We start from the raw sequence: 25,113 nt of genomic DNA, 5'->3' as shown, positions 1-25,113 counted from the left end.
TCCAAATCAAACTGCCTAATAGTAAATCTGTCTTACGCTACTTTTATATTAGTATTTTCAATTACACTATTTAGATCCATCATTGGATCTCAATAGCGGAAGAAAACACTTAAGTTTTGTCCCCATTCATTGTCAATGGGGACAAAACTGAACTGAACGACACGGAATGCACCAGAATGCATTCCGTTCCATTTGGTTGCGCTCCCATGGCAGACAGAATAATGCTGCAAGCAACGTTTTTCTGTCCACGATGTGGTGCGGAGCAAGACGGATCCGTCCTGGCACACAATGTAAATCAATGGGGAAAGATCAGTTTTCTCGAAGAAAATAGAAAACTGATCCGTCCCCCATTAACTTTCAATGGTGTTCATGAGGTCATGGCTATAGAAGACATAATACAACCAGATCCGTTCATGATGGATGCATGCGGTTGTATTATAGTAGCGGAAGGGTTTTTGCAGATCCATGACGGATCCACAAAAAACGCTAATATGAAAGTAGCCTTAGTTGTCCATAGCAAACAATCAGAGCTCATCTTTTATTTTATATTAGCCCTGTGGAAACTGAAAGCTGAGCTCCTATTGGTTGCTATGGGCAAGTAAGACTGATTTATTATTCAGTTTGATAAAGTGGCCTATTGTGTCAGAAAGATGGTGCTCTCCCAGGAACAGCGAATAGTGATTGTAGAAGGCTATGCGCGAAGCAGATCGATTAAGGAAATGCAGGAGACCTTTGGCGACAAGTTCCCAGGAACAAAACCACTAGCTAAACGTTGTATTCAGAGTCTGGTTCAGAGATGGCCTCAAACTGGCTCTGTTGCAAACATGAAGAACCCGAGGTCTACATCGATCAGGGCGGCTGAAGTTGTGCATGAAATTCAGGAGCGGATTGCAAGTAGCCCCCAAAAATCAACTCGAAGACTGTCTCAGCAAGTTGGTATATCACGAACGTCGCATCAGCGAGTGCTGAAATTTATGAACCTGAAACCGTACCAAATAACGTGTGTGCAGGAACTGAAAGAGTCTGACAAAGCTAAACGTGGAAATTACTGGACTTGGTTGCTGACTATGATTGCTGACATTTGGACCCATTGCTGTACTTCATGACGGACAAAGCTTGGTTTCATTTATCAGGTCACGTAAATTCCCAGAATATGAGGTACTGGTCCGCTGAAAACCACCATTTGACTCAGGAAACCGCACTTCTCAACCGGAAAATAAGTTTTGGTGTATAGTATCAGGGACATGAATAGTCGGCCCAATTTTCTTCAAATCAGCTGTGAATACTGCAATTTCTTTGAACAGTTTTGCAAACAAACTAACACCAGAAGACAAAATCTCCAACAAGATGGTGCAAGATGCTGCACCTCACAGATCTCACTGGCACGGGTTCATGAACTGTTCACAGAGGTGCAAACTGTGAGCAAGGGGCCATGGCTGCCACGTTCCCCAGACCTGTCCACATGTGATTTCTATCTATGGGGAAGTTTAAAGCAGAAAGTGTCCGCTAACAATCCACATCCCCTGGACGAACGCAAGGAGAACATCACAAACACCATCCGCAGTATCAGCCAACATAATCCGACCTGCCCAAAGATGCAGAGACGTGACCGGGGACCACTGTCAGGATCTTCTGTGACTTGTGGGTAATTAAAAAGAAAACAATCCAATTGCTCAATCATCTTAAATCATCTTATCATACGATCGCTGGAGGTGGCTACATTTTCGTGGGCCACCAAGTATAATACTGGCCCCCATGTGCAAGCATATAAGTACTCAGATACTGTCTGATATGGACAAGAATTGGGTGACTGACTATATTCAGTTCAGTCCTGTTTGGTGTCTTCTCTCCTGGGCTCAGGCAGTCACAGTCATTGTTTTTATTTCTGACAATCTCTGACTTTCTGCGCAGCATTATGAGAAACGTTCGCTGTTCTTGGTGATTTGTGGTCGCTGTCACTCGCCTCCTGACATTTAATCCTCTGTGACAGTATCACTCAGAAGTGACAGCTCGCATTACACGGATAGCCACTGACGCGTCTATCTCTCTGGAGCAGGATTCCGGCCATTCACAGTTTGCCCAACCCTCATTATTTACACGCGAGGAGAAGGCGATTTACCCACTGCTGGAATGAAAAGTGAAGTCGTAAGTCACAATGAAGAGGCGACAGACTGCATTATAGACAGTCCTATCCCCTATAATCTAAAGCTAATGGAGTTGTTTGAGGTAATGAAGCAGATGCCAAAGGATTCTGGGGGAAAACTTTGGGGGAGATTTATCAACCTGGTGTAAAGTGGAACTGGTTTAGTTGTCCACAACAACCAATCAGATTCCACCATTCATTTTTCACAGCTCCTTTGGAAAATGAAAGGTAGAATCTGATTGGTTGCTATGGGAAACTAAGCCAGTTGTACTTTACACCAGTTTGATAAATCTCCCCCTTTATTCGCCAAAAGTTCAGTATATTTAAGCGCGTTTTTTCCTAATATAAAATTTTTTCATTATGACCAAGACTGCACGGCGTGTAGTGTACGGGAACTGTAATACCCGTCACTACCAAAGTGTCACTTGGTGTGCTGTCGTCCCTCCTTAGTTATGGAGAAGTTGGTATATGTCAGTTTTATAAAAATGTCATGTAATGCAATGCTATGTGTTTCCCTGTTACTATGACACTTGCATGTACAGGCCTGCTAGGGGTGTCATTCCAGCTTCTAGTCAATAGAGGGAGCTAGGGAGCCCTAGTTTATATAAGGCCCAGTCAGGGAAGTAGAAGACAGACGGAGTCTAGTGTCTGTAATCTACAGTTGGAGATTAGACAATGTCTGAGACAAGTCCAGGCCTGAAGCCTGCTGTCCAGGAGAAGATTCCCTCCTGAATTCCCTATGCAGAAACAGGAATATCTTAGCTAAAGAGTCTGAGAAAGCTGAGAGGGACCGAGGCAAAGATCAGGAAAGCAAGAGGTACTAAGAATAACAGAGGAGGTACTTTTATAAAGCTACAGCCAAGGATATAAAGCCAGAACTAGGTTATTGGGCCTTGGTGAAGATATGCTATATTCCAGGATCAGACAGAAATAGAGTGCAAGCTCCTGTACTGCAAGTCCTGTGTCTAACACTCTGTAATCACCTTGCTAAAGCTGTAATTGCCTGCATCAACCGTATTGCAAGATCAACTGTATGCAAAGGAACTGTGATTCCACTAATGTCCCTGTATTGATGATGACTACTAAAGTTGGAGTTTGGTTTTAATACCACGTGTTCCTCAATTTATTCCTGCATCCGCAAACGGCGTGCCACCGTTTACTTGGCACTGGCGTCACGAACAATTTATACCATCACCTGCCCTTGCAGAGAGTCAGCCGTACCAGGTTAGTGTCTATTGCACTACATCACCCAGAAACACCTATTGCACACAACTTGAGTACGCTGCAGGCGCAGAGGTCATGTAAGTACCGACATGTCACCAGGCTTTTTCACTGTTTGTCTGATTTATTAGGAAAGCTGAGTGATAACTAATATGGCCGATGTTTTAGGAGTTGAGGTTAAGAAAGCTGTGTGTGGCCTGTGCACTAATGTGACCCTCAGTCATCCCTCCACATCTTGAAGACGTTTACATTGTATGTCCATTAAGCAGTTTTTGGTGGAGAACACAAGGAAAACTATGGATCTGGTAGAAATGACTGAGGTCACCAGATTTCCTAGACTGCTGAATGGCAAATCTGCCTTGTCAAAATATTGGATGGTCATTTATTAAGAGACCGGGGGGAAGAGGAGTCATTTATTAAGAACAGAGTTTTAGACTCTGGTCTTAATAAGCCCCTGCGCTATGAAGTTATGAAGAGGCTAGACTTCTAAATGTAACACAGCTTCCTCGCTGTCTTACATTTAGACCACTTTCTACGCCTAAACCGTAGCAAATAATGAATGAGAGGGGCCTGCCGCTCTGTCCCCTGCCGACTCCAACTTGACCTGAGCAGGGAAGAGTCACATATTGCGGCGCATAGGATCTTTGCGCCGCAATCTGCGCTAAAGGTTAATAAATTACCATGATGCAGTAAACCGGTGTGGGTATTCATGCAGAAATATGGGTGCTGGGGATGTAGCCCTGTATGACCAGTTCATTTCGCTTTTCAGAGACCTGGAAAGCTGGGTCATAATCTCAAGAATGGTAGCCACCGACATTTTGTCTGGCTTTTTTTTTTCTTTTTTTTTTTTACCAGTAAAAAAGCCCATAGAAACCACTTACCTTTTTTTTTTTTTACACTTTAGAGGTTTTTTTTATGGGGTTTTTTTTTTCTCAAAACGTGTGGATGGCATTTTTTCAGGCGTTTTTTTTTTTTTTTTTCCCTACGGAGAAGGAAAAACCACTTAAAACAACTCCATTGCTTCATCATGTTGCATTAAAAAAAAAAAAGCTAGAGCAGACAAAAGATGCCACTATTTAGTCTAAATTAGTCAAATAAAGCTTGTGTGTCCTGCATGTCGTATTTTCCACAGAGCTGGTGTGTCTACAGCAAAAATAAAAATAAAAAAAAAGCAGATGAAAGAAAAATGCCCCCCCAAAAGTGCAGAAAAACTTCAAAAAATAGACCATATTTCATGAGTTGTTTTTTTCTTTTTTTGGGGGGGAAGGGGGGTTAATACTTTGCACTGGCAAGGAAGGAGTTAAAATTCGTAGGGAGCGAAGTCGTAGACGGACAGTCATTCGGGCTGATGACTGCCAGGGATGGAGGGAACTGCTCAAAACATGAAAAAAAAAAGAAGTGGAAATTGCAAAAAAAAAAACTGACTGTTCAGAAGCATCTGCTGCTGGGAGATGGGAAAGTTTTGCGCTGCCGCCAGCCGCCTGTTTGATCCTTATTTGTATGTAGAGTCCTCTGAGTGTTCGTCTCTTTAATAAAAATATAATCTTTTTTGTGCCGGCTCAGTACATCGACTCAGTGACTGTGCGGTGGATAAGTGGCAGCAAGATGCAGGGAAACTCAGAAGCCCAAACAAAGCAGAGGCCTGGGAACAACATGTGTCCTCCCGTGAGTCATATCCAGCATGCAACTTTTTGAAAAATGTGGTACAGGTGCCACCAGCAAGATCTGTGGGCTGCAAGTACTTTCTCACCCCAAGTCCTCCGTTTTAACTAGTGCCAAGGTGTCAGCATTGGCAGGGCTGTTTCTGCAGACGGGCGAGGGATGCGACCACACGGGGCGTGTGTCTCCAGCAAGAAGAGGGTGGCGCCAACGGTCAGAGAGCGTATCGAGGGAGATGAGCGCTTTCATTGTGGAAGCGCTCATCTCCATAGTCATCTGTATCGCCGTCCTCAGTGCTGCGGCGGGGCAGGGGAGGGAGAGGTGTATCTCCCTTCCTTGTTCTTCTGATAGGCAGCCGGCCACAAGGCCCGCAGCCTACTAGAGGCCAGTGCAGGCGGCGCGATGACGTCATCGCGCCACCTGAGCCGTACAGTGCGGGACACAGGCCGGAAGAGGCCTGCATCGTATTGCTGCCATGGAGGTAAGTAGAAGTGTTTTTTATTTTTATACGAGACAATACTTGTGGCACATGATTGGGAGGGGGGGCGGCATGGAGAGGCACTTGTTACTGGCACATGATTGGGGGGGCATAGGGAGGCATTTGTTACTGGCACATGATTGGGGGGGCATAGGGAGGCATTTGTTACTGGCACATGATTGGGGGCATGGAGAGGCACTTGTTACTGGCACATGATAGGGGGGGCATCTATGGGTCACCTCTTACTGGCACATTATTGGAGGGAATCTATGAGGGCACTTGTTACTGGCACATTATTGGGGGGCATCTATGGGGCACTTCTTACTGGCACATTATTGGGGGCATCTACTGAGGCCACAAAGGAGGGGTATTTTATATGGGGAAAGGAATACTATGGGGGCTTCTACTGAGGCCACAAAGAAGGGGTATTTTATATGGGGGGCTCTGTGTGGTACTAGTATTATCAGGGGGTTTATCGGTTTCTACAGTATAATATTGGGGACCACAGCGGCACAGTATTGGGGGTAGTAGAATGGTTTGTCCAGAAGATGGGAGGATCAAACTGCAGAGACGAAAAATGGCTGAAAAATGATGGTCTGGTCTGAAGGTCTGAAAGAAGGAGATGAGGAAAGAGAACATCTATATCAAAGGAGATGTCACTGGATGTAAGAGGTATGTGGGGCTGTCATCGTGTGCTGGGAAGGCTGTTACTGGAAATAGTGGTAAATTAAAAGGAAAATATTACCGATAGCAGCCAAAGGCTGTGTATGATACTGCCGACTGAACAACTGTATCTTAGCTTTTCATGTGTAATACTGATACATGATAAATGTAACTTACTGAAGTTAGACAACCCCTTTAAGGGGGGGGGGGGCACTTTTTTAACCGCCTCCGGACCGCCTAACGCAGATTCGCGTTCCGGAGGCGGCAGCCCTGTGCAGAGTCACGCATATATGCGTCATCTCGCGCGAGCCGAGATTTCCTGTGAACGCGCGCACACAGGAACGGAAGGTAAGAGAGTGGATCTCCAGCCTTCCAGCGGCGATCGTTCGCTGGCAGGCTGGAGATGTGATTTTTTTTAACCCCTAACAGGTATATTAGACGCTGTTTTGATAACAGCGTCTAATATACCTGCTACCTGGTCCTCTGGTGGTCCCCTTTGTTTGGATCGACCACCAGAGGACACAGGTAGCTCAGTAATATGTTGCACCAAGCACCACTACACTACACCCCCCCCCCTGTCACTTATTAACCCCTTATTCACCCTTGATCACCCCTGATCACCCCATATAGACTCCCTGATCACCCCCCTGTCATTGATTACCCCCCTGTAAAGCTCCATTCAGACGTCCGCATGATTTTTACGGATCCACTGATAGATGGATCGGATCCGAAAAACGCATACGGACGTCTGAATGGAGCCTTACAGGGGGGTGATCAATGACTGTGGTGATCACCCCATATAGACTCCCTGATCACCCCCCTGTCATTGATTACCCCCCTGTCATTGATCACCCCCCTGTAAAGCTCCATTCAGACGTCCGCATGATTTTTACGGATCCACTGATAGATGGATCGGATCCGCAAAACACATACAGGCGTCTCCCTGGAGCCTTCCGGGGGGGTGATCACCCCATATAGACTCCCTGATCACCCCCCTGTCATTGATCACCCCCCCTGTCATTGATCACCCCCCCTGTCAGGCTACATTCAGATGTCCGTATGATTTTTACGGATCCACGGATACATGGATCGGATCCGCAAAACACATACGGACATCTGAATTGAGCCTTATAGGGGGGTGATCAATGACGGGGGGGTGATCACCCCATATAGACTCCCTGATCACCCCCCTGTCATTGATCACCCCCCTGTCATTGATCACCCCTCTGTAAGGCTCCATTCAGACTTTTTTTTGGCCCAAGTTAGAGGAAATTATTTTTTTTTTCTTACAAAGTCTCATATTCCACTAACTTGTGTCAAAAAATTAAATCTCACATGAACTCACCATACCCCTCACGGAATCCAAATGTGTAAAAATTTTTAGACATTTATATTCCAGACTTCTTCTCACGCTTTAGGGCCCCTAGAATGCCAGGGCAGTATAAATACCCCACATGTGACCCCATTTCGGAAAGAAGACACCCCCAGGTATTCCGTGAGGGGCATATTGAGTCCATGAAAGATTGAAATTTTTGTCCCAAGTTAGCGGAAAGGGAGACTTTGTGAGAAAAAAAATAAATAAAATCAATTTCCGCTAACTTGTGCCAAAAAAAAAATATTTCTATGAACTCGCCATGCCCCTCATTGAATACCTTGGGGTGTCTTCTTTCCAAAATGGGGTCACATGTGGGGTATTTATACTGCCCTGGCATTTTAGGGGCCCTGAAGCGTGAGAAGGAGTCTGGGATCCAAATGTCTAAAAATGCCCTCATAAAAGGAATGTGGGCCCCTTTGCGCATCTAGGCTGCAAAAAAGTGTCACACATCTGGTATCGCCGTACTCAGGAGAAGTTGGGCAATGTGTTTTGGGGTGTCATTTTACATATACCCATGCTGGGTGAGATAAATATCTTGGTCAAATGCCAACTTTGCATAAAAAAAATGGGAAAAGTTGTCTTTTGCCGAGATATTTCTCTCACCCAGCATGAGTATATGTAAAAAGACACCCCAAAACACATTGCCCAACTTCTCCTGAATACGGCGATACCACATGTGTGACACTTTTTTGCAGCCTAGGTGGGCAAAGGGGCCCACATTCCAAAAAGCACCTTTAGGATTTCACAGGTCATTTACCTACTTACCACACATTAGGGCCCCTGGAAAATGCCAGGGCAGTATAACTACCCCACAAGTGACCCCATATTGGAAAGAAGACACCCCAAGGTATTCCGTGAGGGGCATGGCGAGTTCCTAGAATTTTATATTTTTTGTCACAAGTTAGCGGAAAATGATGATTTATTTTTTATTTTTTTCCTTACAAAGTCTTATTCCACTAACTTGTGACAAAAAATAAAAACTTCCATGAACTCACTATGCCCATCACGAAATACCTTGGGGTGTCCTCTTTCCAAAATGGGGTCACTTGTGGGGTAGTTATACTGCCCTGGCATTTTAGGGGCCGAATGCGTGAGAAGTGGTTTGAAATCAAAATCTGTAAAAAATGGCCGTTGAAATCCGAAAGGTGCTCTTTGGAATGTGGGCCCCTTTGCGCACCTAGGCTTCAAAAAAGTGTCACACATGTGTACTCAGGAGAAGTTGGGAAATGTGTTTTGGGGTGACATTTTACATATACCCATGCTGGGTGAGAGAAATATCTAAGCAAAAGACAACTTTTCCCATTTTTTTATACAAAGTTGGAATTTGACCAAGATATTTATCTCACCCAGCATGGGTATATGTAAAATGACACCCCAAAACACATTCCCCAACTTCTCCTGAGTACGGCGATACCACATGTGTGGCACTTTTTTGCAGCCTAGGTGGGCAAAGGGGCCCACATTCCAAAGAGCACCTTTCGGATTTCACCGGTCATTTTTTACACATTTTGATTTCAAACTACTTGCCACACATTTGGGCCCCTAGAATGCCAGGGCAGTATAACTACCCAACAAGTGACCCCATTTTGGAAAGAAGACACCCCAAGGTATTCGCTGATGGGCATAGTGAGTTCATAGAAGTTTTTATTTTTTGTCACAAGTTAGTGGAATATGAGACTTTGTAAGAAAAAAAAATAAAAAAAATTAAAATCATAATTTTCCACTAACTTGTGACAAAAAATAAAAAGTTCTATGAACTCACTATGCCCATCAGCGAATACCCGCAAATGGGGTCATTTGTGGGGTGTTTGTTCTGTCTGGGCATTGTAGAACCTCAGGAAACATGACAGGTGCTCAGAAAGTCAGAGCTGCTTCAAAAAGCGGAAATTCACATTTTTGTACCATAGTTTGTAAACGCTATAACTTTTACCCAAACCATTTTCTTTTTTTACCCAAACATTTTTTTTTTATCAAAGACATGTAGAACAATAAATTTAGAGCAAAATTTATATATGGATGTCATTTTTTTTTTGCAAAATTTTACAACTGAAAGTGAAAAATGTCCTTTTTTTGCAAAAAAATCGTTAAATTTCGATTAATAACAAAAAAAGTAAAAATGTCAGCAGCAATGAAATACCACCAAATGAAAGCTCTATTAGTGAGAAGAAAAGGAGGTAAAATTCATTTGGGTGGTAAGTTGCATGACCGAGCAATAAACGGTGAAAGTAGGGTAGGTCAGAAGTGTAAAAAGTGGCCTGGTCTTTCAGGGTGTTTAAACTATGGGGGCTGAGGTGGTTAATGTTCGCCCTGTTGGTAAAATTCCCTAGAAACAACCCTGAGCATTGGGTCACAGGGAGTAACCTAAAGACAATAAATGCCTTCAGTGTCAGTCAATACATGGCAATGGCAGGAGCTCCACGGATCTAGATGTTCAGCTTCTGAAAAGGGCATAAACTGTTCCAGCTTTAGGCCACATTCACAGAATCGTGGTGTTTTGCAGTGTGGAAAACATGGATACCGGCCCATGGCCGCCACTATGATAGAAAATGCCTATTCTTGTGTGCAATTGCGGACCAGAATAGGACATGCTCTATCTTTTTTGGAGGGCCGCGGAATGGAACAACGGATGCAGACAGCACAAGGTATGCTGTCTGCATCTTTTGCAGCCTCATTGAAATAAATGGGTCCGCACCCATTCCGCAAAATTGCGGAACTGATGCTGACCCATTCATACAGTTGTGTTAATGAGCCCTTACAGAAGGAAAACTGCCAGTATAATTAGGTGCTGATAATGACTGGCATAAAGAATAAGAGTGTTACTGTGCAGTGTCCATATACACAGAATAAGAGCAGATACTGAAGATTGCAGCCAGTATAAAGGACAGGAGAAGTGGTACTATGCAGTGTCCATATATACAGAATAAGAGCATATACTGAAAGTTACACCCAGTATACAGGACAGGAGAAGTGGTACTGTGCAGTGTCCATGTACAGTCGTGGCCAAAAGTTTTGAGAATTACAGAAATATTGGAAATTGGAAAAGTTGCTGCTTAAGTTTTTATAATAGCAATTTGCATATACTCCAGAATGTTATGAAGAGTGATCAGATGAATTGCATAGTCCTTCTTTGCCATGAAAATTAACTTAATCCCCAAAAAACCTTTCCACTGCATTTCATTGCTGTCATTAAAGGACCTGCTGAGATCATTTCAGTAATCGTCTTGTTAACTCAGGTGAGAATGTTGACGAGCACAAGGCTGGAGATCATTATGTCAGGCTGATTGGGTTAAAATGGCAGACTTGACATGTTAAAAGGAGGGTGATGCTTGAAATCATTGTTCTTCCATTGTTAACCATGGTGACCTGCAAAGAAACGTGTGCAGCCATATTGCGTTGCATAAAAATGGCTTCACAGGCAAGGATATTGTGGCTACTAAGATTGCACCTCAATCAACAATTTATAGGATCATCAAGAACTTCAAGGAAAGAGGTTCAATTCTTGTTAAGAAGGCTTCAGGGCGTCCAAGAAAGTCCAGCAAGCGCCAGGATCGTCTCCTAAAGAGGATTCAGCTGCGGGATCGGAGTGCCACCAGTGCAGAGCTTTCTCAGGAATGGCAGCAGGCAGGTGTGAGCGCATCTGCACGCACAGTGAGGCAAAGACTTTTGGAAGATGGCCTGGTGTCAAGAAGGGCAGCAAAGAAGCCACTTCTCTTAAAAAAAAAAACATCAGGGACAGATTGATCTTCTGCAGAAAGTATGGTGAATGGACTGCTGAGGACTGGGGCAAAGTCATATTCTCCGATAAAGCCTCTTTCCGATTGTTTGGGGCATCTGGAAAAAGGCTTTTCCGGAGAAGAAAAGGTGAGCGCTACCATCAGTCCTGTGTCATGCCAACAGTAAAGCATCCTGAGACCATTCATGTGTGGTGTTGCTTCTTATCCAAGGGAGTGGGCTCACTCACAATTTTGCCCAAAAACACAGCCATAAATAAAGAATGGTACCAAAACACCCTCCAACAGCAACTTCTTCCAACAATCCAACAACAGTTTGGTGAAGAACAATGCATTTTCCAGCATGATGGAGCACCGTGCCATAAGGCAAAAGTGATAACTAAGTGGCTCGGGGACCAAAACGTTGACATTTTGGGTCCATGGCCTGGAAACTCCCCAGATCTTAATCCCATTGAGAACTTGTGGTCAATCCTCAAGAGGCGGGTGGAAAAACAAAAACCCACTAGTTCTGACAAACTCCAAGAAGTGATTATTAAAGAATGGGTTGGTATCAGTCAGGAATTGGCCCAGAAGTTGATTGAGAGCATGCCCAGTCGAATTGCAGGTCCTGAAAAAGAAGGGCCAACACTGCAAATACTGACTCTTTGCATAAATGTCATGTAATTGTCGATAAAAGCCTTTGAAACATATGAAGTGCGTGTAATTATATTTCACTACATCACAGAAACAACTGAAACAAAGATCTAAAAGCAGTTTAGCAGCAAACTTTGTGAAAACTAATATTTGTGTCATTCTCTAAACTTTTGGCCACGACTGTATACCGTGTGACACAGTGAGGGGTTGTGTCTGGCAAGGCAGGTGTTTTCCTCCCAGCATGTGCGGCTGGACTGGTTTCCAGCCAGGTGAGGTCAAATACCGGACCAGAGTTTAAGTGCCGGTCCAAGTTTTGGCAGCACCTGGCTGTCCTTAAATAGGCAGCTGGGCTCAGCAGAGATGTTTTTGGGGATCCGAGGCTTTGTGCCGTGCTGGAGGGCTGAGAGACCCACACTGGGGAAACAGGCCCCCTAAAGCCTGCTGTGGACTACTTGAGGCAGAACTTCCCATTGTGTGTGAACTAACACCAAGACTGCAAAGTTACGTGCTGTTTTGTGCAATTGAAGTGCAGTGCCTCTGTACTGCACCCGCTTACCCAATCTACCAGAGCGAAACCCCACAATTGGTGGAGGATGCGGGCAAGAGCATTGAGGCTGGCCTGAACGCCGATATTTTTGGTTTCTGCATTTTTCAGGCACGGTTGTATGTCGTACATTAAACCAGCTGTATTACAACCAATGCCCCACAACAAAATGGAGGCTGTTGCGAAGGCCCTCATGGAGGCTAATCTGCAGCAGCAAGAGACCAACCTGCAGCAACGCGAGGCTAATAAACAGCAGCAGGAGACTAACCAGTTGCTGCTACAACACATGATGGCTTTGCAGACAGCAGGAGCTACCCTGAGCGTCCATGATGCCCGGAAAGCAGTCCGTGCCGCGATTCCTAAGATGACCCCACAGACGACATCGAAACCTACCTGGCGATGTACGAGAAAGTGGCCATCAGGGAAAAGCTACCCCGTGACCAGGGGGCTGAGGTTGTCTCTCCATTCCTGGCATCCGATTCCCAGCGGGTGTATTTTGACTTTCTAGACAATCAAGCGGCCGACTACCAACAAGTAAAGTTGAGTTAAGAATCTTACAGCAGACCCGGTGACTTGTACCAACCAAACCCACCCGCGATGTACCCCCTACAAACCTGGCTCAGATTGTCTGCTGGCGGTGTCAGGAGTCGGGCCATGTAAGAGTTGACTGTCCCCATCAGGTGGAACCCATGGATACTAACTATGACTACCGTCAGTTGCTATATGCCAGGAAGCTGTGTGCAGCAGGTACCCCAAAAACTCTAAACCACCTGTGCCAGGTGGAGGTAGGAGACACTCCAGCAGAGGCTCTGCTGGACTCAGGGAGTCTGGTGTCCCTAGTAAGTGCTCCCCTGGTACGGTCAGTGGAGTATACTGGCCGGAAAGTCGGGGTCATGTGCATCCATGGAGACTTAAAAGACTATCCCACCGTTGGTGGAGGACTTGCTGCTGGGTCCTGAATTGGAAGACCTCAATGTCTCCAGGGATAATTTTGGTAACGCCCAACGTCGGGACGTTTTGTGGTTCATCAGGATATGCTGTATCAGGTAAACCAACTACGGGGTGAGCCTATTGAACAGTTGGTGGTCCCCAAGGCTTATCGCAAGCTTATGTTAGATCTAGCCCACCAACACGTTCTCGGGGTCACCTGGGGCTGCAAAAAACTCAGGATCGTATTCTACAGCAGTTTTACTGGCCCAGCATATTCAAAGAAGTGAAAGAGTTTTGTAAGTCTTGCCCGACCTGCCAGATAACTAGCCCCCAGCCACATTTCCGTAGTCCCCTAATACCTCTCCCGATTATCGAAGTACCGTTTGACCAAATAGCTATGGACCTCATAACAACCCACTCCACATAAGTTTCATTGAGTACGTTACCCAGATGCAAGATCAGATAGACAGTGTTGCCTCTTGTTAGGGAGCATATTGAGGCAGCTCAGCGAGCCCAGAGTCGGGTCTATAATCGGCAGGCTCAGGTCCGGATCTTTAACCCGGGTCAGCGGGTTTTGGTTCTGGTGCCGACCATGGACAGTAAGTTCCTAACAAGGCGGCGGGGATATAAACTACAAGGTACAGCAGCCAGGGCGGCAAACGCCAGAGCAGGTTTACCATGTGAATTTACTTAAACCATGGAAAGATAGGGAAACCTGTACAGAAGACAGCCCACGGCCGGGTTTTCTAGGAGAAGAGGTACCGGCCCCTCTGTCTGATGCAAGAGAGGCGGCTACCACAGTAAAAATTTCTGACAGCCTCTCCTCTAAACAGACTCAGGAGGCCAGGGAGTTTGTTAGTTGGAACACAGATGTTTTCTCGGACCTCCCTGGATGCACTTCCATAATCCAGCCTGACATTGTCACTGAGCCTCAGGCAAAAGTCAGATTAAAACCATACCGGGTACCCGAGGCTCGGTGGCAAGCCATATCGAAGGAGGTGCAGCTAATGTTGCAGCTAGACGTCATTGAGGAGTCAAAAAGTGAGTTGGCCAGTCCTATAGTATTGATACCCAAGCCAGACGGGATGTTGCGGTTTTGTAACGACATTCGAAAACTTAACGAGGTTTCCAAATTCGATGCGTATCCCATGCCCCGGGTGGATGAGCTCATCGAGAGGTTAGGACAAGCCCAGTATTTTTCTGTTTTGGACCTCACGAAAGGGTACTGGCAGGTGCCCTTAACGGAGGCTGCCAAAGAGAAAACTGCCTTCATCACACCTGAAAAGCTGTATCAATATAAGGTCTTACCCTTTGGTCTGCATGGCGCCCCGCCACTTTTTAGCGAGTTATGGACATTGTGCTTCGTCCACATCGTCAGTATGCTTCAGCTTACCTGGACGATATTGTCATCCACAGTACCGACTGGGAAAGTCACCTACCCAAAGTGCAGGCTGTAGTGGACTCCCTTCGGAAAGCTGGCCTAACCGCTAACCCAAAAAAATGTGCGATAGGGTTAGAGGAATTGGCCCCGACCTTTCTCCACTAGGCAAATAAAGTAATTCCTGGGACTGGTGGGCTATTACATGAGGTTTGTTCCCCACTTTGCTACTCTAGCCTCACGATTGACAGGGCTCTTGAAGGGCCGAAAATCAGTGATGGTTCGCTGGGATGATCGGGCGGAAGAGGCTTTTGCTGCTTTGAAGTCGGCCTTGTGTGGGTAACCGGTTTTGGTGACGCCTGACTTTAAGAGGGAGTTCGTGGTACAAAAGCATGCCTCCAAAGTAGGCCTCGGTGCTGTACTGTTTAAGGAACTCAACGGGGAGGAGCATCTCGTTGTCTTCCTAAGCCGCAAGCTCACCCCAGCCGAATCCAGGTACAGTATAGTGGAGAGAGAGTGCCTGGCTATCAAGTGGGCACTCGATTCCCTCTGCTACCATTTGTTGGGGAGAAAGTTACGCCTGGTGACCGACTACTCCCCTCTCAAGTGGATGAGCTAGGGCAAAGACAGGAATACCCCGGTCACCAGATGGTTTTTGTCTCTGCAGAACTTTAAGCTCTCGGTAGAACACAGAGCAGGCCGGTTGCAGGGAAACGCGGATGCCCTGTCCCGAGTACATTGTCTGGCATGTATCCACCCCCTTTAGGGTTGAACAAAGGGGGGGGGGGTATGTGACACAGTGTGGGGTTGTGTCTGAAAAGGCAGGTATTTTCCTCCCTGCATGTGCGGCTGGGCTGGTTTCCAACCAGGTGAGGTCAAATACCGGACCGAAGTTTAAGTGCCGTCCGGGTTTTGGCAGCACCTGGCTGTCCTTAAATAGGCAGCTGGGCTCAGCAGAGATGTCTCTGTTTTTGGGGATCTGAGGCTTTGTGCCGTGCTGGAGGGCTGAGAGCTGCACACTGGGGAAACAGGCCCCCTAAAGCCTGCTGTGTACTACTTGAGGCAGAACTGCCAGTGCAGTGGCCAGGTACGGGGGAATAATATTCTGTATTTGTTCGTGATACCAATTGCAGCATGCACAGGGTACTATCCCAGGGCCCCTCCAACGTGTTATAACGCACGTCCCAGATTAGGAATGCCAGAGTGGTGTAGTGGTCTATAATGTCTCTATAGTTTGTGTTACCGCCGGCCCTGGGAGAGATCTTAGAAGTTCTAATAGACGGAAGACTCAGGTGTCTATTTGACAGATGTCTCTTGTTTTCATTATTGCTGACAGGTTTCCACCCCTTCGCAGATGCTGCTCATTATCAGTCAGATGGCTTTTTATATGTTCCACCTCTTCCTTGTTTTCCCTGCGGCTGATAGCTCTTCTGTGGACTGCTCTGCTTGTGTGGTGGTTCTCCTGTTCCAGTTGCTTCTCAATCTAGGTACTTTTCCCTTTTCCTATTGTCTGTCCTGACTAGGCCTCAGGGAGACACTGGCTCCTTCAGTTTGAAAGGAGCCGGTTGCCTCTTTCCCTGTTCCCTAAGCTGAGGGTTTGGTGCAGTGTTTCAGCAGCCTCAGGTTCCTGTGCATTTCTACCATTGAGATTTGCACATGTTGTGAGCAGCTTAGGGAGAGTAGCAGGGAATGCTAGGAGGTGACCTCTTTATTCCCTAGGTTGCGGCCTAGTCTGTTAAAATGTAACTTCTGCTATGTGGGAACAGACTAGCTGAGGAGGAATAGGCTTCTCCTAGGCACTGGACTTGAATCACAGATGGATTCTCAGGGGATGCTTTCTTCCTGGAATTCTGGAAGTTGTCTGTGGCTTTCTGCTTTGTTCATCCAGCTGAACTGAAGGTGCTCAGACTGGGAATATGGCCAAGTCTCAGCCGAGACTAGGCCCTTGCTGTCTTCCCTATACAGGGGTCAACTAAAATCTGGTTCTAACAGTTTTTTCCCTCCCTTGTTGCAGGAAGACGGAATAGCCCACCTCTCTTCAGCAGGGGGGCAGAATAGAACAGGATTGTTCCTTTCTGAACTGCCATAACATTAAGACTATCTCTCTGCCTACTGGTAACCAGGCAGTATTACATGAACAATTGCTTTTAACCTAGCTTTTTGCACATTTGTGGAGGACATAAGCAAAATCACATCAGATGACAGTATAAAGCTCGTAGAAGATAGTAGCGGGGTAGAGGTGTGTAGTAACACAATTCTGGGGTGTTGCATTAGCAAGGTGACTTATGTTATATGAACTTTCCATTGTGTGTGAATTAACGCCAAGACTGCAAAGTCACGTGCTGTTTTGTGCAATTGCCTCAAGTGTGAATAAACACTGACATTTTGAGTTAAGACCTTGTATTTTGCCTCTGTACTGAGCCCGCTTACCCTATCTACCAGAGCAAAACCCCACAGCAGAATAAGAGCAGATACTGAGAATTACACCCAGTATACAGGACAAGAGTAGTATACCGTGAGGTGCTGTATACCGTGAGGTGCTGTATACTGTGGGGTGCTGTATATTGTGGAGTGCTACACTGCTCTACTGTATAATGTGGGGGGCTGTATATTGTGGGGGGCTGTATAATGTGCGGTGCTGTATAGTGTGGGGTGCTATACTGCTCTACTGTATACTGTGAGGTGCTGTATACTGTATACTGTGGGGTGCTGTATACTGTGGGGTGCTGTATACTGTGAGGTGTTGTATACTGCGGTGTGCTATACTTCTCTACTGTATACTGTGGGGTGCTATACTGCTCTACTATATACTGTGGGGTGCTGTACATTATAGGGTGCTATACTGCATACTGTGGGGTGCTGTTTACTATAGGGTGCTATACTGCATACTGTGGGTTGCTGTATACTATAGGGTGCTATACTGCATACTGTGGGGTGCTGTATACTATAGGGTGCTATACTGCATACTGTGGGGTGCACTGTAACGCTAGGGTGAGCCAAGCCCCGGTCTCCTTCCTGCAGAGCGGTGCCCACTTCCAGCCCTGAGCCCAGCTGGCCAGAGCACTGATCCTGAGCCGCTGGAGTCTTCAGAACTGGAAGTATTTACAGTCATTCACTGTACTCTACCAGGTGTGTAGATTATTTTTTTTGTGTGTGTTGTGGTGGAGGGTGTGATTGCATACTAGGGTGTGGGAAGGCGGGATCCAGGGGGCCCAAGTAAATTTTTGTCCAGGGTCCAATCAATATTAAAGATGGCCCTGGGTGGACAGGTGTCTTTTATACTGATAACAAGTTCAAACAGGTGCCATACATACAGGTAAACGAGTGGAGAACAAAGGAGCCTCTAAAAGAAGAAGTTACAGGTCTGTGAGAGCCAGAAATCTTGCTTGTTTGTAGGTGACCAAATACTTATTTTGCCGAGGAATTTACCAATTAATTCATTAGAAATCCTACAATGTGATTTCCTGTCTCTCATAGTTGAAGTGTACCTATGATGAAAATTACAGGCCTTTCTCATCTTTTTAAGTGGGTAAACTCACAATTGGTGGCTGACTAAATACTTTTTTGCACCACTGTATATGCAGAATAAGAGCAGATACTGAGGATTACACCCAGTATACAGGACAGGAGAAGTGGCACTGTGCAGTGTCCATATATACAGAATAAGAGCAGATACTGAAAATTACATCCAGTATACAGGCCAGGAGAAGTGGTACTGTGCAGTGTCCATACATACAGAATAAGAGCAGATACTGAGGAACTCTTAATTTTATACAAAAATACAAAAACTTTGCCATAAAATTTCCAAACAAGGTATAAAGTATATACACTTACCCTACTGGCCCAGCTACATGCATACTATCTCATTCATACCTACTAAATAGAGAAAATGAAAAGAGAAAAAGAAACCTAGCCTAACCTAAACATCCGATCCAGCTGAACCCTGACTATATACAAATTTATACAAATAGTTTATAACCGAAAATAAATGACAACTTATCACAATAAATAATCAACACAAATTAAATAATCATAATAGAAATTATAATAGAAATATCAAATAACAAATTATTTTTTTTTTTTTTAAATTAAATTATTTATTAATAAATTATTATTATTTTTTTTATAATATTATTATTATTATTTTATTTTTTTTATACACACATACACATTTATGAGAAAACCTATACTATCCCTACCAATCTATCTATCCCATCACCTTCACCCAGGGCCAACCTCCGCCTCTTGTCCCTCCATGAGGCCAGCCCTTCAACCACCACCCACACCCAGCCCCTCGCCTCATGTCCTCCTATGTCCGCATAGTCCAGGGCTGGATGCAGGCCTCCCCACACAAAAATATGAACCCCCCCCCCCCACCCAACCTAACTACACCCCACTTACCCTATCATACGATATATACATCTTATAACAACCATATCAATCTATACAAACCAATATTAAAATCCACCCGAAGGCCCAAGTTCAGTCATTTGCAAACCTTTCTTCAAAAACTCATCTTAAATACAAAACAAAAACCTAATGTGAAAGCCTCAGCCCAACACCAGGAAAAGTGCTACTGAGGCTAAGGCACATCAAAGGTGAAGCCTCTCCAGAGGTAAGAGACCCCATCCGTACCCACCTTTTCGCACTCAAGAGAGCGAACCTTCGCCAGGTCACCTAGAATGTTCCTACACACCTCTTCCACAGGGAGGACTTTCTGCTGGGTTGAAACTAAACACTGTGTGTTCCATGTGAAGTACCTGATCACTATGCTAACTATAAAAGCTGTGCATGGGTCCCTTCCTCCCAAACCTTTGAATGCTCCATAAGCCCATTCCGCATAGGAGAGGTTGGCTAGCCTAGGCCAGCCAATAGATGCACCCACCCGTTTGTATACCTCTGTATTAAAGGGACACTGAAGCAGGAAGTGCTCTATACTTTCTAGTATGTCGCCACACTCCTCCCGGGGACAACCCCTTTCATCAGAGTTCCTGTACTTCAAGTTGTCCCTTACATACAGCTTCCCGTGAAAGCAGCGCCAAGCTAAGTCCCAAAACTTCAAGGGGATCCTTGCCGAATTTAACAACTGTAACCCCTTGTCTAGATCCCGGCTTGGGCAATCCTTAAGGGCCAGGGGCTTCCGGAAGTGGGTCAACAAGACCCTCTCGTCAAGGGATCTCCTTGACTGGGTCTTGATTTCCCTCACTCCCAAACCCCACTGGCGGATCACCTTCAGAATCGTGGTGACATAAGCCGGAAGATATCCGTGAGGTGTACGCAAATCCTTCACTTGCCCTCCTGTCTCCCACTCCTGGAAGAAAGGCCGAAACCAACCCCTGCAAGAGACTACCCACGGAGGAGCCCTCTCTTTCCAGAGGTTTGCCAGGTTGATCTTAACAAAGGTGTTCACAAGGAACACCACTGGGTTGACTATACCCAACCCCCCTAAACTCCTCGTACGGTATGTCACCTCTCTCTTGACTAGGTTCAGCCTATTCCCCCATAACAGTTGAAAGAACAGACTGTAAACCCGAGTCCAGAGAGGTTCTGGCAAGACACATACACTGGCCAAATAGATAAGCAAAGGGAGAAGGTAAGTCTTGATCAGGTTCACCCTTTCCCTGAGGGTCAAAGACCAACCCTTCCACTGGTCAACCTTCTGAGCGGCGATCGTGAGCCTGCTGTCCCAATTTTGGGTGGGATAATCCCCATGGCCGAAATGAACGCCTAGGAATTTGGCTGACGACTGGGGCTCTGGGAGGGTGTCCGGGAGACCGAAAGATGGATCACCCCCTCCCAGCCAGAGACTCTCACACTTATCCCGGTTAATCACGGACCCGGAGACTTCCGAGTAGCGTTCTACCTCCGACATCACGTATTCCGCCTCCCCTCCCGAGGACACGAAAACAGTGACGTCATCGGCATACGCCACCACCCTCAGAGTGGCTTCTGGCTCCTCCAGACTCATCCTGACTCCCGCTAACTGTCCCCGATCAATCCTCCTAATAAAAGGATCAATCGCAAACACGTATAAGAGCGGGCTCAATGGACAACCCTGGCGGACTCCAGACCCGACCTCAAAAGGGCTGCCAGACCAACCGTTCACCAGCGGGAAACTCTCTGCCCCTGCATACAAAATCTTTAACCAATCGACAAACCCTCCCGGCAGGCCATATTTCAGAAGGACTGCCCAGAGGTACTCGTGGTTAACCCGATCAAAAGCCTTTGCCTGATCTAAAGCCAGCATGTACCCCTTCCAGTTACCCGCCCTACTCTGCTCCACTGCCTCTCGGACACCGAGCACAGCACTAAACATGCTTCGGCCTGGAACTGAGCAATGTTGGGTCTCCGAAAGGAGCCGGGGCGCAAACTGCACCAACCGTTTAAACAGTATCTTGGCCAGGATCTTTCTGTCCGTATTGAGAAGCGCTATGGGACGCCAATTCTCAATACGGCTCGGATCTTTACCCTTTGATATAAGGATCAGAGCTGACCTCCTCATTGACTTCGGCAGAGCACCCGAGGAAAGGCACTCATTGAATACCTTAGTCAAGAGGGGAACCAAGGAGTCCTTAAAGGTCTTATAAAACTCGGATGTTAAGCCATCTGGGCCTGGCGACTTCTTTAGGGCAAGCCCTTCGATCGCCAGGCTGACTTCCTCTTCTCTGATTTCTTCTATCAAAACGCCAAGAGAGAGGTCTACTCTTGACTCAGGGATAGTTTCAGCCAGGAAAGCCGAAATCCTGTCCCGATTCAGATCCTTCTTACTCAAGAGGGACGAGTAGAAGGACTTGACGATTTCCAAGATCCCTGATCTGGACCTATCCAGACATCCCGTACCATCGACCACTCCCTCACCAACTTACTTTTCACTGACATCTTACAGTTTCTGTAAGGGTCGGGCGAGCGGTACTTCCCGAAATCCCTCTCAAAAACCAAAGATGTGTGCCTATCGTACTGGCACCTCTTAAGCAAAGATTTCACCCTGGAGATATCCTCTCGGCTACCTCCAGTCGAGACCAGTTGTTCGAGTTTCCTCCTCAGACCCTGATACAAGCAGTACTTGTTCAGGGACCTGAGGCTCAAGAGCTGGCGGAAGAATTTTGCCACCCGATCTTTGAATATCTCCCACCACTCAGACTTAGTGTCACAAAGATCCAGCAACTCTACCTGACTCTGAAGGAAGTCCTTAAAGGACTGTCTCACCTCTGCTTCCTCCAGGAGGGCCGAATTTAGCTTCCAATAGCCTCTTCCCATTTGGGGGGATTCTGCAACATTCAAAGAGAACATAATCATACAGTGATCGGAGAATTCCACCTCTACCACCTCTAAAGGTGAAAAAGTAGTCTCCTCCTTTAAATAAAACCTGTCTATTCTAGACCTAATCTGACTACCTCTATAATAAGTGAAACCACCGTGGCCTGGGGTGTGCCTAATGTGGACATCCACCAGACGAGCCTCGCTAGCTATGCTATTCAGGGACACACTATCATAAGCCTGCCGGTTTCTGGCGCCTCCCCGGTCTTGGGACCTTGTGACTGTATTAAAGTCCCCGCCAAAGACCACCTGCCGACTCGTAAAAAGGAAAGGTTTGATCCTCATAAAGAGACGCTTCCGATCCCACTGGTTTGGGGACCATAGATGTTTATCAGGCGAAGCTCTTGATCCTTCATGGGGACATCTAAAATCAAACACCTCCCCATTTCTAACTCAATCACTCGACGGCTTTCTACTGGTGCGGTAAAAAGAACCGCCACTCCGCTATACGGCTCAGCCGCAAGAGACCAATATGATGGACCGCACCTCCACTCCTTTTTTTCTTTATATACAGCCGCCAAATCTGGCAGCCTGGTCTCTTGCAAAAATAAAATGTCAGCTTCAACCCGGCTGAGAAAATCAAAGGCTGCAAACCTAGCCGCATCCGATTTAATACTGGCGACATTAATGGTCGCCAGCGTCAATGGAGTGAGTGCCGCCATATAGAGTGATTAAGTTAGATGGCCTTCTTCCTTCCCTTCCCCTTCTTGTTCTTCTTCTTACCCCTCTTGGGGCTACCCCCTAAGGTGGCACGATCTCTTTTGAGAGAGACAGTGGTGTCCATCTCATTAGTCACCACCGCCTCCCCCTTCGCACCACCCTTGTCATTCCCATTCCCAGTGTCTGGACCCGCCCCACCTCCCGAGGACCTTGCATCCTCACCGGAGGGAGGCGCGGGCCCTTCCAGAGGCTCCTTCTCTTGCCCCTCCGGCTCCACACCTTCAACCTCCTCCCCGGAAGAAGAGGAGGCGGAGATCTCATCCAAGGTGAGGTACCGGTTGGAAAGATCCAGGGGAAGAGAGTCAGGATTAGAGAGGTCCAAGGGGGAGCTGGCTTTGCCTTCCACAGGCACTCTAGTCGGGCTAGATCTTTTTTTGGTCAGACGTTTCCTTCTTGTTCTTTTAGACTCTGTCTCACTCCCCTCTGTTGCACTCTCGTAGCAAGAGGACAGAGTCACCTCGGAACGGTCTAGTCTCCTGAGTTCCTCATTCCCCTCGATATCCCCCAGGGTCTCAGCTCTAGGAGAGGCATTCTCTTGGGAGGGCACAGGCATCACCCCAGGACGGGGTTCCACCTGCCCCCTCTCCATTTGACGCCTCTCCCTCCGTCTCTGCTGGGACGGGCCGTCTTTTCTCTTCATCGACCCCACTGCCCTGTCGCCTTCGCCAGCACTCGCCTCGGCGGTGGGGGCCTCCCGGCTCGCCTCCGCGCGTGTACGAGCCACGTTGGCGACAGAGCGAGGGCAACGACTGAACGGGTGCCCTAGCTCACCACACAGGTTGCATCTAATCTGCCCACAAGATGCAGCTAGATGGCCTTCACCCCCGCACAACGCGCACCTCTGCACTTGGCAGCTGGCGCTGAAGTGCGAAGGGCTGCCGCACTTGTAACACAGCTTAGGCTGCCCCCTGTAGAACACCATGATCCTATCCCGACCGAGGAAAGCAGATGATGGTATGTGGGAAACCGACCCCCCTGAATGTTTCAACTTAATCTGAAACGTCCAGGCAGCCGACCAGATGCCAAACTCATCCAGGTTCTTGCTAGGAAGACCCTGGACGTCCCCGTACCTGCTCAACCAGGTCAAGATGTCAACACAAGAAAGTGACTCGTTACGGGTGAGAACGGTCACCTTCTTGACCTCATTCTGGCGGGTTATAGCTTGCACAAAAAACCCCTGCCAGTCCGGCTGGTCTTTTGCCAGTTCATACCCAGACCAGAAAAGTTCAAGACCCTTAGGCCGGGCAAAACTGACATCAAACTCCCGGGTGCCATACGGATGTATCAGGGCAAAGATGTCACATACCCTGATGCCCATCCGAAAGAGAAGCTCTGCCACCCTCTTCCTGGTAGGGCACGCTTCATTGCCTCTTCACTTCAGACAGACAACATTCCGCCTGGTTGACCCGGGGCCGGTTGTGGGTAAGGACCAGGTGGTCTCGCCCCCGCCTTGCTCTCGGAAGGCACGCAGGCCATGCCTGTCTATCCAGAAAGATAGATCCACCTGCTGCCCCCCTACTGTAATGGAATTCTCCCTTCTCCTAAGAGCCTCTAGAAGTTGCGTAACCGACGCAGGAGGGGCAGCCGGACCGGGCCCACCCCCACCCCCCCAGACCTATCTACAGCAGGTGCCACTCCAGACCCCTCTGAAGGGGCTACATGAGGCGCACCGGCCACTTGTACAGTGGGCGGCCGACCTCCAACATTCACCCCTCCATCAGGGCCCAGGGCAACACCACTAACAAAAACTGTATTTACACAAGTGACCACTTCTTCAGTGGCCACTACCGCACTCTCCCCTCCCCCCACACACACTGCTGGGCCAGAGGGGACAGAGGTCACGTTATTCGTTTTGTCCAGCATTTCCTTGCTGGACACATTTTTAACAGTCTTTCCTGATTTTTCGGGCCGGCGGGCTGTAGAACCACTGGTCCCAGCCACGCCGGTCTTATCCACTTGACGGACAGTGCAGGAGGGAGGGGCGGTGCGCACCACACTCGCATCAGGACCGCCCCCTCCCTCTCTGCCTACAGACACACTGCTTTGAGTTCCTTTGTGGATATCCGAAGCTCCACCCCCTCCACCCCTGACCACTCCCACTGCGCCTCCACTCCCCGCCGCCACGACAATACCAGCGGAAGGGACTGAAGCGGAGCAGACCGGGGCAGAGGAGACCGGAACCCCGGTAAGGATTTGGGCATACAACCTGGGAGGGGCAGAGGCAGCCACCTCGCACCCTCCCCCTGCAACTCCGGATCGGGACACCGCTGTACCCGCGGCCGCACCCCCCCCCCCCCCCACCCACAGCCATCCCCACCACC

At 47.4% G+C, this 25,113-nt stretch overlaps 1 long non-coding RNA gene across 1 annotated transcript; it reads left to right on the top strand.

The window, feature by feature from the left end:
- The first annotated feature begins 805 nt into the window (after nucleotides 1–805).
- Nucleotides 806–18,137, top strand: LOC121005297. The gene is made up of 3 exons (XR_005779906.1): nucleotides 806–936; nucleotides 16,995–16,998; nucleotides 18,127–18,137. It is a non-coding gene; the product is annotated as an uncharacterized LOC121005297 (long non-coding RNA).
- Nucleotides 18,138–25,113: the final 6,976 nt, after the last annotated feature.

Source organism: Bufo bufo, chromosome 6 (assembly GCF_905171765.1).
Source record: "Bufo bufo chromosome 6, aBufBuf1.1, whole genome shotgun sequence".
Taxonomy (NCBI): Eukaryota; Metazoa; Chordata; class Amphibia; order Anura; family Bufonidae; genus Bufo; species Bufo bufo.
Note: the sequence above shows the minus strand (reverse complement) of the source record. Positions and strands in the feature narration are given on the sequence as shown.